The 10,999-nt window shown below is 45.4% G+C and overlaps 1 long non-coding RNA gene across 1 annotated transcript; it reads right to left on the bottom strand.

The window, feature by feature from the left end:
- Nucleotides 1–697: 697 nt before the first annotated feature.
- LOC105466521 (uncharacterized) lies at nt 698–2,618 on the bottom strand. Its single transcript, XR_978221.2, has 3 exons — nt 2,444–2,618; nt 2,042–2,250; nt 698–1,242 (listed from the first exon to the last, which is right to left on the bottom strand). It is a non-coding gene; the product is annotated as an uncharacterized lncRNA (long non-coding RNA).
- Nucleotides 2,619–10,999: the final 8,381 nt, after the last annotated feature.

The following is a 10,999-nucleotide window of genomic DNA, read 5'->3' on the forward strand; positions in this document are numbered from 1 at the left end:
CCCTACTTTGTGACTTCTCCCCTCTGTGGTCATGGAGGCTTCGGTCCATGCTTCCTGTACTCCTGCCTCCCACCCCATCCTGGTGCTGCCTGGGCAGCCCTGTGTGGCATGCCAGTGCTCCTTTTTCTTGGGAGCTGTAAGAAACAAGCTCTTATTTCAAAGGCAGTTGTTCCTGTCTGTGTCTATCACTTTACCGTACCCGAATTAAATCCTGAATTCAAATCGTTAAACATGGGGAATGCAAGCGTATTATGTGAGTAGAAGGAGTGGAATATCTGTGGACAGCCCTAATAACTCAGACCCTTGGTTCCCACAGTGTTCTGGGCACGCCAGCTGATCTTTGCTGACACTGACCTCCGTGCATGGCATTTGCTGCCATCCCTGGCACGACAGGAGGTTATGGTTGTTGAGTGCAGTAATTCCTTAACCACTTTGCTATCCTGCCTTTTTATTGTCAATAAACACTATAACATATGCTAAATTTGAGCGTTCTGTGAAATGAGAAAGGGGGTATGATATTGTTTCTAAGGTGGAAACCAAGACAGCGAGAGACCTTACTGCACCATTCTGTGGCTTCCCAGCACCAGGTCAGTCTGATGATCCAGGTCTCACACTGGCACCTTCAGGAAACCATGGTGCCACGAAGTTAAAATCTTATTTGAATCCAAATAAAGGACATATTCAGACTCCTAGTGGCTCATGACCTGAAGTCCAAGGTTTATTCGGAATTAGTGGAGACAGCACTGGTAAATATATATGCTTTTTTAAAATGAAGGGTCCAAAAATAGGACATTTCCCTAAGCATTAACTCAGACTGAGAAATTTGTACCACTGATTTGGAGCCTGGGGGGAACTAGGCAAAAACTTCATGAGCTTATTCCGGGACCCCCACCTGAGTAGAGGCCTCAAAGCCCTAAGGACACAAAATTTCACTGGCGGCTTGTGGCCAATAACAGAAAAGGCAGAATCATGAGCAAGCCGGCTGTGTGCCCACCCAAGAGAGTGCTCACAAACGCTTGGCGACGCTCCCCACCTGTGTACTCCCTCTTTCAGCCTGGATGGCTTTCCGCATTCACAGTGTGCATCCTCGTGACATTAAAGACATTATCCCACGGCGCTTACTCTGAGCAAAGCTTCCTCTTTTCAGCTCCCACAGCTTGGCTGATGCCGCTCAAGAGTCCCCCACAGTCCTGGCATCTGGTTTCCTTGTGGGAGGCACCTGCCCTGCTGAAAGACAGGAGGCTGGGGAAAGAACAGATAGAACAGGATCCCCGGGGCTCCGATGCTTAAGGGAAAGCAACGTGGCCTTGGCTGGGGATCTGCTCACAAGAGGCTTAAACAGAGGCCCCATTGCTGCCTACGAGAAGTTTGGACGAGCTGTGATGAGGCAATTGAAAGAAAACCTTCCGAACACAGTGCAAATCCATTTCATAAACAAAAGAAGCCTTTTGTTTGCTCTCTGTGCCCCTACATGGTACACTCAGTACACAACTACATGCTGTTCTGCGAGAAAATGAAACGACTAGAATTTTTAATATCATGTCTGAGATTTCCTGTGGGAGTTGGTGTACACTTTCTACTAAGTTCAAGGTGCAATTTTCCTCTAATTGTTTTCAATAGTTCCTTCCATTGTTAGCAACTTTCAGAAAAATATCGTCAGATTGCTTTCCCTAGAGGGAATAGAAGAGAATAAAATCCCATGATTTAATCTTTAAAAAGTTGAGAAATAAAGTCAAAAACATCCAAATTTAATGCTGCCTTTTCTAGTTTATACATGTTACGTTAATATCTAAATGATGTCCAGAAGTATTTACTTGTCTCATATTTACAAAACTTGATCACAGATTTTAAGAAAATTGTTCTGGCTTTTGTTATTAATGTTCTCAGGAACACTTGACATGAAAGTTCTGGTTTCCTATAAAGCAGAGTTTCAAAATTTTTGGAGAAACTTAAAATAGATCTACTCGGTTCTGGTGAGGGCAGAATATTCAGAGGATATAGCATGACAGTAGCATAGGATTTTGTGCCTCAGAGCATTTACCATTGATTACAGGCCTTTAGGCTGGATTCTGACCTGGAGGTAGTGTCCACTGACTTCACGGCAGTCTCTCTTCTGCAAATAGCAGTAGTGCTTTGCCTCATCCTTATGGAAATGATATAGTGGGATCTGAAGACATGTGCTAGCCCCCTCAAAGTTCTAAACATTCCAAAAGCGTCGTTTACTCACTAGATCCTTAATAGATCTTCCTTCTAATATGGATTTAAATTTTTTTTTTAATACCACTCTTGCTTTCATGATTGGAAAAGGTGTTATTTAGAGAAATAAGGCAAATGGAAAACTTTAAGATTGACATTTGCCTAAGGTGCCTCAAACATTTCTAGAACATTAGGTAGATTATCACTTGATCTGCTTTGTTTGAAAGCAAATTGGTTTCCAGAAGACCCAATGGTGAGGCCTGCGGAGGTTTTCATCGCATGTTTACCCTGAGGAGAACCCCTGAACGCGGTGGCCAGATGAAAGGCAGCTCAAGGCTGAGCTCTTGGGACTCACCTCTGCCGTCAGCCACATTTTCCTCTGAGTTTATGAAAATGATGCACCCTTACCCTCAATGCTACAGTTCTTGAGTTAGGATTGTGAAAGTTGATTATCGAAATTGAGCCATTCTTGTCATACCCAACTAAATCAGAGAGGAGGGGTCTGAGTAAAGGGCACTCAGGGTACAGAACGCCTCCCTAGAAATGCTGTTCTCTCCAAGTCCCGTGGCTGAAACTGCCTGTTACAACCAGAGACCACTTTTATCTGTAGCAGGTGAGATAACAACTGCAAACCAAGGACTAGTTTTGCCCACCACAGTCACCCACCAATCAGACCTTACCAGCCCCAAAACTTTGCTAATATCAAAGAACTTTCTCACAGGACCACACGGAACAGTCCTCTTTCTTCACCTTCTCTTTGTTCTTCGGACCATCCTGTCTGCCTCTGTATCATGAATTGCAATTATTTCTTCCCAAATATTAAATTTAGAGATTCATCTCTACATTTTTAATTTGCTTTAGAGAAGTTCAAGCAGGCACTTGCCAAACCCTGTGGTTTCTTTGTCACTGCGTGACTGGGTTCATTCCTCCTCCTTTTGTCTTCACTCAGAGCTTCCTTTGTCTGTAGCTTCCTTCTCGCTGACCCGCTCACTTTGGGTGGCTTCTCTTCTGTCGTGTCTTAAGAGGTAGCTGTGGCAAGTCTTTCTTAATTCACCAGGGAATAATGGCAGCCTCTCCAGGCCTTCTGTGTCAAGACCTCAGTCCTGGTGGCAGATAGTCTTGTTTTGCTTTCTTCTAGTCTTCAAATCCCACTCTGATTTTCAGGTTCTTTTGTTAAAGCCAGGCAGCAAGGATGGTGGAACGTGCATTGGGTGTATGGGTGGCAGGACAGCTGGTTTCTAGTCTTGGGTTGGAAAATACCAAGTGGTTTGGCTTTGGGAAAATGATTCCCCTTTTTGGGGTTAGGGATTATTTCCAGTAAATTGTAATGAAGAGATTTCATATCAGTCAACAGAAGTGGTTCTGAGCATGACCACTAAGTGGGAGCGGGAGTCATAGGGCCTCAAAGCTTATCTCCTCCAGGGCAGTTTTGTGTCCACCCCAGGAAGCGAGTACTGTGCTAATGTATTTCCTGGTCTGGCTGCCGGTCAGAAGTTGTGAGGGTGATTGCCAAATGAATTCTGTATATATAATCCAGATATCAACTGGAATTTCCTGTCTCTGTGATCTAGATGAGAGGCCTAACAAGCAGGCCACTTGCCGTAGGTGCCAAGTTTATGGTGTCTATCATTTTTTTATGTAGGCTGAACCTGGTCCACATGACGTCTGCCCAGATATACAATTCCACCTCTTCCTTGATTTCCACCTAAAATGTCACTCACCTGAGGAAAAGATCCACGGAGATTTGAAGGAGACATGTGACAGTATGCTTCAGAAAGGCACGTGCTCCTAGTAAATGTTAAATACTGAGATTCTTAAATGTTTCCTCATCCCCCAGTCTGTATTCTGTATCCCTGAGAGGGAACCTAATGAAAGGAGTTATTTTTCTCAATAAATGGAGTTCATAAAAAGGACTTTGAGATCTTTCACAATATGATCTAATATAAGAATCATTTATTTTTGGAAACACATTTGTTTATTCATTCACAGTTACATTCATTCATTCTAGGCTTTTTTGGCTTGGCCTCTACAGAAGAAATGATAAAACCAATTCTGTGGGGAAAAGAAAGAGAGATCAGCCTGTTACTGTGTCTGTATAGAAAGAAGTAGACATAAGAGACTCCATTTTGTTCTGTATTTGAGAGGCTGTTAATCTGTGACCCTACCCCCAACCTTGTCCTTGCAAGAGACGTGTGCTGTGGTGACTCAAGGCTTAATGGATTTTGGGCTGTGCAGGATGTGTCTTTGTTAAACAAGTGCCTGAAGGCAGTTTGCTGGTTAAAAATCCTGCCGGTCCCTGGGCAATGGAACATCTCGGTGTAAAACTCGATTGTATGCTCTGTTTACTGAGATAGGAGAAAACCGCCTTACGGCATAAGGTGGGACTTGCTGGCGGGACTTGCTGGCGCAATGCTGCTAAGAGGTTTGTGGAGATGTTTGCATATGCATATCAAGGCACAGCATTTGCCTTTGAACTTATTCATGTCACAGAGATCTTTACCCATATGTCTTACTGCTAATTTTCTCCCTAAAATGATCCTATTGTCCTGCCACTCGCTTATCTTTAAGATGGTAAAGATAATTATCAATAAATACTAAGGGAACTCAGAGACCGGTGCCAGCGTGGGTCCTCTGTATGCTGAGGGCTGGTCTCCTGGGCCCACTTTTTCTGTCTTTATACTTTGTCTCTGTGTCTCATTTCTTTTCTCAAGTCTCTCGTTCCACCTAAGGAGAAACGCCCACAGGTGTGGAGGGGCAGGCCACCCCTTCACAATTCAGTACTGCCCACCCCTCCCCCACCCCGCCAAACACACAGATTCCCCAAATAACAGAAGCCAAAGATTTCAGCATGTGAATTGTCCAGCTTTTAAAGTCAGCCATTTGGCCATCTGTGGCCCTTTGGTGATGTGTTACTTGTGTGTGAACTGCCACAGTTACTAGCGTGGTCCTTTCCCACAGAAGGCAGCTTTTCAGGGAAGTAGTAAAGCCAAACTGCATGAAGCAAATCCTGTGGCCGACAACAATTCGGCCAGGCTTTGCAAGATTTGCTCTAGTGATTCCAATAAACACAATTCAGACTTATCAACAGATGAAAGGAGAAAAGAAAGGAGCCTTTAAAGACAAAAAGAGGGCTTCTTTCTGCCAATGAAACATTTCTCATGTAGGATCACATCATCTCTAATATGGCTTGCAAATGTGTGGTTAAGATAATTTTTGGAACAGCCTAGACCAACCAGTTAAAGTGACTAGGGGTTAAACTCCAGGAGGCACAACTGAATATATATGTCTCTCTCTCTCTCTCTCTCTCTCTATATATATATCTTCACACCAATACACACAAAAACCTTTATCTCTTTGTTATTTCACAAACTCTAATAACACTAAGCTTCATAATATCTCTCTTAAAGACATAGGCGTTAAGAAGAAACTGCTTAGACAGATAGTGAGGGTATGGGGATCCTCAGTGGTTTTCCTTTTTAATGAAAAGCAGCCCGAAAATAATTTTCTAACAAAGATCACCCTGTAAGATTGAGCTGCAGACATAGACAAGGCAGCTGGAAGCTGGCAGGGGTGAAGGTCAGCAGGAAAAAGCTACCGGGACTAGGCATGTTCAACAGGGCGGCTCCATCTCCCCTTCCCTTTGCCAGCCACGTGTACAGGAAGGAGCAGACAAGACGGCACCGGTCAAGTGGAAAGTCCATTTGCATAATAAGATGCGGTGGGGTGGCCAGCCTTACATGCTATGTAAACCTATGTTAGCTCTACGTAAATCAGACACCGCCTCCTCAAGCCTGCCTAAAAAGTCCTGCACGCTCCTTGCCCCTGGTCTTCCCTTTGGGAAACCCCCTTTCTCTCTCCCTAGAGAGAGACTATTCTCCTTTCTCTTTCTTTTGCCTATTAAACCTCTGCTCCTAAACTCCTCCTGTGTGTCTGTGTTCTAAATCTTCGCCGCGCAAGACGATGAACCCTGGGTATTTACACCAGATAACTTTCCATATGATTTGTTGAGGCTTGTATGCTGGGCACCTCTTCTGTAGAGGCCAAGCCAAGCTGACTACGAACAGTTGAATTTGTTGTAATTTTCTAGAAACCTAGTATAATTTCCTGTTGAAGTCCAACTGACATTTGGTAAGTGTTTCTCTGTGGATTGATTCACCCAGTAGACAGCAGGCAGGAGGCCTGGACGTAGCTTGGGAAGGCTCTGCTTGCAGCTGGTGTGCAATGCGAGGAAGGTTTTCCCCATGAGCCTCTTCACTGAGGGTCCATTTGAACAGGACGTTTCTCTCCCAGCCCATCTTCAGGGGGAATCTGCCGTTGGTGAGTGGAGACAAAGGGCAGGAGTTGGGGTCTCAGTACTGTACTGCCCCCCCTACGGTCATCTCTGGAGCCAAATTCCCAATACGCTTAAGGCTTCGTCTCATATCGCACGTCCCCCACCTACTGATCTTCCAGGTCTGTGAAGCGTCTAAACCGTTTTTCATTTCAGGGCTGTTTGTGCTGTTTCCTCATCAGAGAGGCCTTTCCTGCCCCTTCCTGTCAGTCCCATTTTCGTTTTTACATAGCGCTTTCGTCAGTTTTTATTTATTATTTGTCTATTCAGCACTTTTTTTTTTCTGTTGGTCCTGTTGTACTTTTCTATTAGAATATAAGCAATGAGAGGGCAAGGCTGGGTCAGGCTTATTTGCTATTATATTTGCAGTACTTATCTTGTAGGCAGTTAATGAATGTAAATAAATTACCTTCAATGCTATGAATTATAATAGTTGCATTTGCTTCTTCACACAATCGTCCCACGATTAACATAAGCTTGTATGTGTGTTTAGGTTCTTTTCTTCATAGCATTTCCCATAAGATGATTACCTGAGTCAATGTATTGCTTAGGGTTCACCAGAGAAACGTGTGTGTGTAGGAGGGTGAGACAGAGAGAGATTCTTTGAAGGAATTGGTTCACACGATTATGGAGACTGCAAGACCAGAATCTGTAGGATAGATCAGCAGGCTGGAGACCCAGGGAAGGGCCCATGTTGCACTTTGGAAGGTCGCCTGCTGGCAGCATTCCCTCGCGATGGCGGGAGGTCAGTTTTTGTTCTATTCAGGCCTTCAACTGATTGGATGAGGCCCACCCACATTACAGAAAGCAATCAGCTTTACTCAAAGTCCACTGACTGAAGTATTAATCATATTCCAGAACACCCTCACAGAAATGGAATATAGAATAATATGTGACTAGAATAGTGTTTGACCACGTATCTGGGTGCCATGGCCTAGGCAATGACCACATAAAATGAGCCAGCACAGACAATCTGAAACTTCAATACAGACGGACTTGTCCTGAGGTCAGGACACATCATCACCCAGGTGGGGTGAGGGGCTTGCCATGTTTCCACAAGACCTGTGATTCTAAGCAATCCTTAAGTCTCTGAGATTCAGATGCCTTGTATCTATAACAGGCAGATTAGTCTAAATCCAGAGATCTCACATTGTAGCCCCCAGACCAGATCCAGCCCCTCCTGCTTATGTGTGGCAAAACAGGCTGAGAATGGTTTTTATGGATGTACATTTGGGATTAATTTGGTTCTAGGGAAGTAACTTTGAACTTCCAATAAGCAAAATGTTATCTCCTCCTCAAAGAATTCCATTTTTTCTCTTTCGTGGGCCTGTATTATCAAAACAAACAAAAACTAAATGATTATAGTTTGAATTTTGTCAAGAAAAACGTTGTGGAAATTTATCTCTTCTTTTATTAGCATCTACATAACAGCTTTGATTTTGTCTCTTGGCTCATGAAGCCTAAAACATTTCCAATCTGATCCTTCATAGAAAAAGTGCGCCAACCTTTAGTCCAAACGCTTCATGTTTTCAAGTCGTGACGTTCTGTGTGCTTAGGTGCTCATGGAATGTAACACGTTATAGGGATCAGCCATTTGGTGAGTCTCTGGTAAACCTTTTATTGAAACAGCAGCATCTTAGAGGAAATGGGCTTTGAGCGATTTGGGGAGGTAGAGTGGTGGGGGTTGGGGAAAGACTCTGCTGCAGACAAAGGGTCCTGCATGTCTGCCCCGATCCTGCACCTTCGGGCCCTCTGAACAATGAAGACAAGCCAGGGAGACCCCAGCGATGCTCTCAACTGCAGCTCAGGACAGTCTCCACTCTGCCTCAGACTTGCCCGGCTACCTTCTGGCTTGTCTGGTGTTCAGCCACGGGCTCACCTGTCGCTTGCAGCGACACCCCTGTCTTTGGAGTTGGTGCTGGTCTTTGAATCATTTCTTTAGGTGTGACTCAGTGAAGCCTGACTGGATTCAGACCAGCATGAATAGTCCTACTGCCCCTAATTCTCCCTCGTAGCTGGGCCTGCTTCCAAGCCTCCAGCATTCAGCCCAGCAAACCACGATCCAGCCCAACACTCCTTCTGGACATGTGCCTCTCCAAGATGCCGCAGGCAGAGGAAGCCGAAAGGCTGAGTGAGCCTCCCATTTGAATGTCTGCTTTTTCTAGGGCAAGCTGTTCTTTTCCATACCTTGTTTATGAGATAGAGGAATGTGCCTGAATTCTACCGGGCACTGTGTTAGTGCTTCATGCAGATGGGCCAGGTTGCTTTCAGATTAATAGTTGCATTTCATACTCACAGAGCCATTTCACAGTTTGATACCAAGCACCCAGACAGACAATATTTGGAGTCAGTGAGTTTTTTGCAAATGTCTTAGAAGATAAATTAGCGACAGTGTGAGAGATCAATTTGCACTGTGCTTTAGTTTTCCATTGTAGGCTTTTACTAACCTGATCCCATTACGGCTTTGAATTAGGAAATAATTACGGCTTTGAATTAGGAAATAAGCCTGAGGCACAAATAGCTGTGAAAGCTTTGTTTGGTTGAGTGTTTTAGAATTTGAATGCTTAACAAAAGTTTGCAAAATCCTGTGAAATTTCTTTACTTTTTCTTTTCTTTTCTTTTCTTTTTGCATTTCATTTACCTTGTCTTACTTGTTCTTTCTGTTCTCTTTAGTCTTATTTTCAAATGCAATTAAGACCACGTAGTTCTGTCATTGGCTGGAATTCCCAGGAACCAGTGACCCTACAATAGAGGTGCGTGTGCCCTTCCCAGGGGACCCAATGGGGGTCATGAGGCTCCCCTCTCCCCTTTCTCAACCAGCCCTGGAGTACGTTGGAAATAAAACAGCTAAGAATGTGGAGAAACTGCCGGCCTGAACCCAACCAGAGTGGAAAACATCCAGGGAAGGCTGGTGGCGCTGGGAAGTGAGCTGTCTCCTGGGGTTCTATAAAGCTGGAAGGACTGGAGCAGGAACCCAGCCCCACACATTCCAGCTCGTTTTGTCAACAGGAATGTGTTGCTGGAGGAAAGGCCTGAGGAGAATTTTGATTTTCTGCTACTCAAGTATATTTGGAACATTGCCGTTCCTTTCCATTGTAAACAGTTTTTTCTTCCACTGCTGATAGTCGTTGAGATGGTTAACTCCTGTGTATTTAAAAAAGAAGGGGATAAATAAATTCAGATACTAAAAATATTACTTGCATTAATTTACATATATATTAATCAAAAATTCTGAAAGTGATTGTAACGCTTACTTCATGTATGGATTTAGCAATTTTTCTACGTGAATTGATCGGAAGCTGAGCTTAAATGACAGTCACTTCCTGAGCTTTGGTATCTCTTACTCCTTAGAGGACACTTGGTTTCTTGCCTTCAGTTCAGATTGATTCGTGCAAAGTTGAACTCTTTGTCTTCCCCATCAAGTGAGTCCCCACCCACTACTTTATTTTATTCAGTTATGCCATCGTTCTTTCAGTTACCTGGACTCAGAAGCGGGAGCTGCTCGTGATATCTTTCTGTGCTCTGTCTTCCTTGTCTCTGCATTTCCAAATCATGTGACTGTATCCCTAGTGCCCCACTGGTGTTTCCACCTCCATGACCTCACCCTCCACCCCTATCCCACTGGTGTTTCCATCTCCATCCCCCCACCCTCCACCCCTATCCCACTGGTGTTTCCACCTCCATGACCTCACCCTCCACCCCTATCCCACTGGTGTTTCCATCTCCATCCCCCCACCCTCCACCCCTATCCCACTGGTGCTTCCATCTCCATCCCCCCACCCTCCACCCCTATCCCACTGGTGTTTCCATCTCCATCCCCCCACCCTCCACCCCTATCCCACTGGTGTTTCCATCTCCATCCCCCCACCCTCCACCCCTATCCCACTGGTGTTTCCACCTCCATCCCCCCACCCTCCACCCCTATCCCACTGGTGTTTCCATCTCCATCCCCCCACCCTCCACCCCTATCCCACTGGTGTTTCCATCTCCATCCCCCCACCCTCCACCCCTATCCCACTGGTGTTTCCACCTCCATCCCCCCACCCTCCACCCCTATCCCACTGGTGTTTCCATCTCCATCCCCCCACCCTCCACCCCTATCCCACTGGTGCTTCCATCTCCATCCCCCCACCCTCCACCCCTATCCCACTGGTGTTTCCACCTCCATCCCCCCACCCTCCACCCCTATCCCACTGGTGTTTCCATCTCCATCCCCCCACCCTCCACCCCTATCCCACTGGTGTTTCCATCTCCATCCCCCCACCCTCCACCCCTATCCCACTAGTGTTTCCATCTCCATCCCCCCACCCTCCACCCCTATCCCACTGGTGTTTCCATCTCCATCCCCCCACCCTCCACCCTTATTCCACTGGTGTTTCCATCTCCATCCCCCCACCCTCCACCCCTATCCCACTGGTGTTTCTATCTCCATCCCCCCACCCTCCACCCCTATCCCACTGGTGTTTCTATCTC

The sequence above is a fragment of the Macaca nemestrina genome, chromosome 3 (assembly GCF_043159975.1).
Source record: "Macaca nemestrina isolate mMacNem1 chromosome 3, mMacNem.hap1, whole genome shotgun sequence".
NCBI classification, from domain to species: Eukaryota; Metazoa; Chordata; class Mammalia; order Primates; family Cercopithecidae; genus Macaca; species Macaca nemestrina.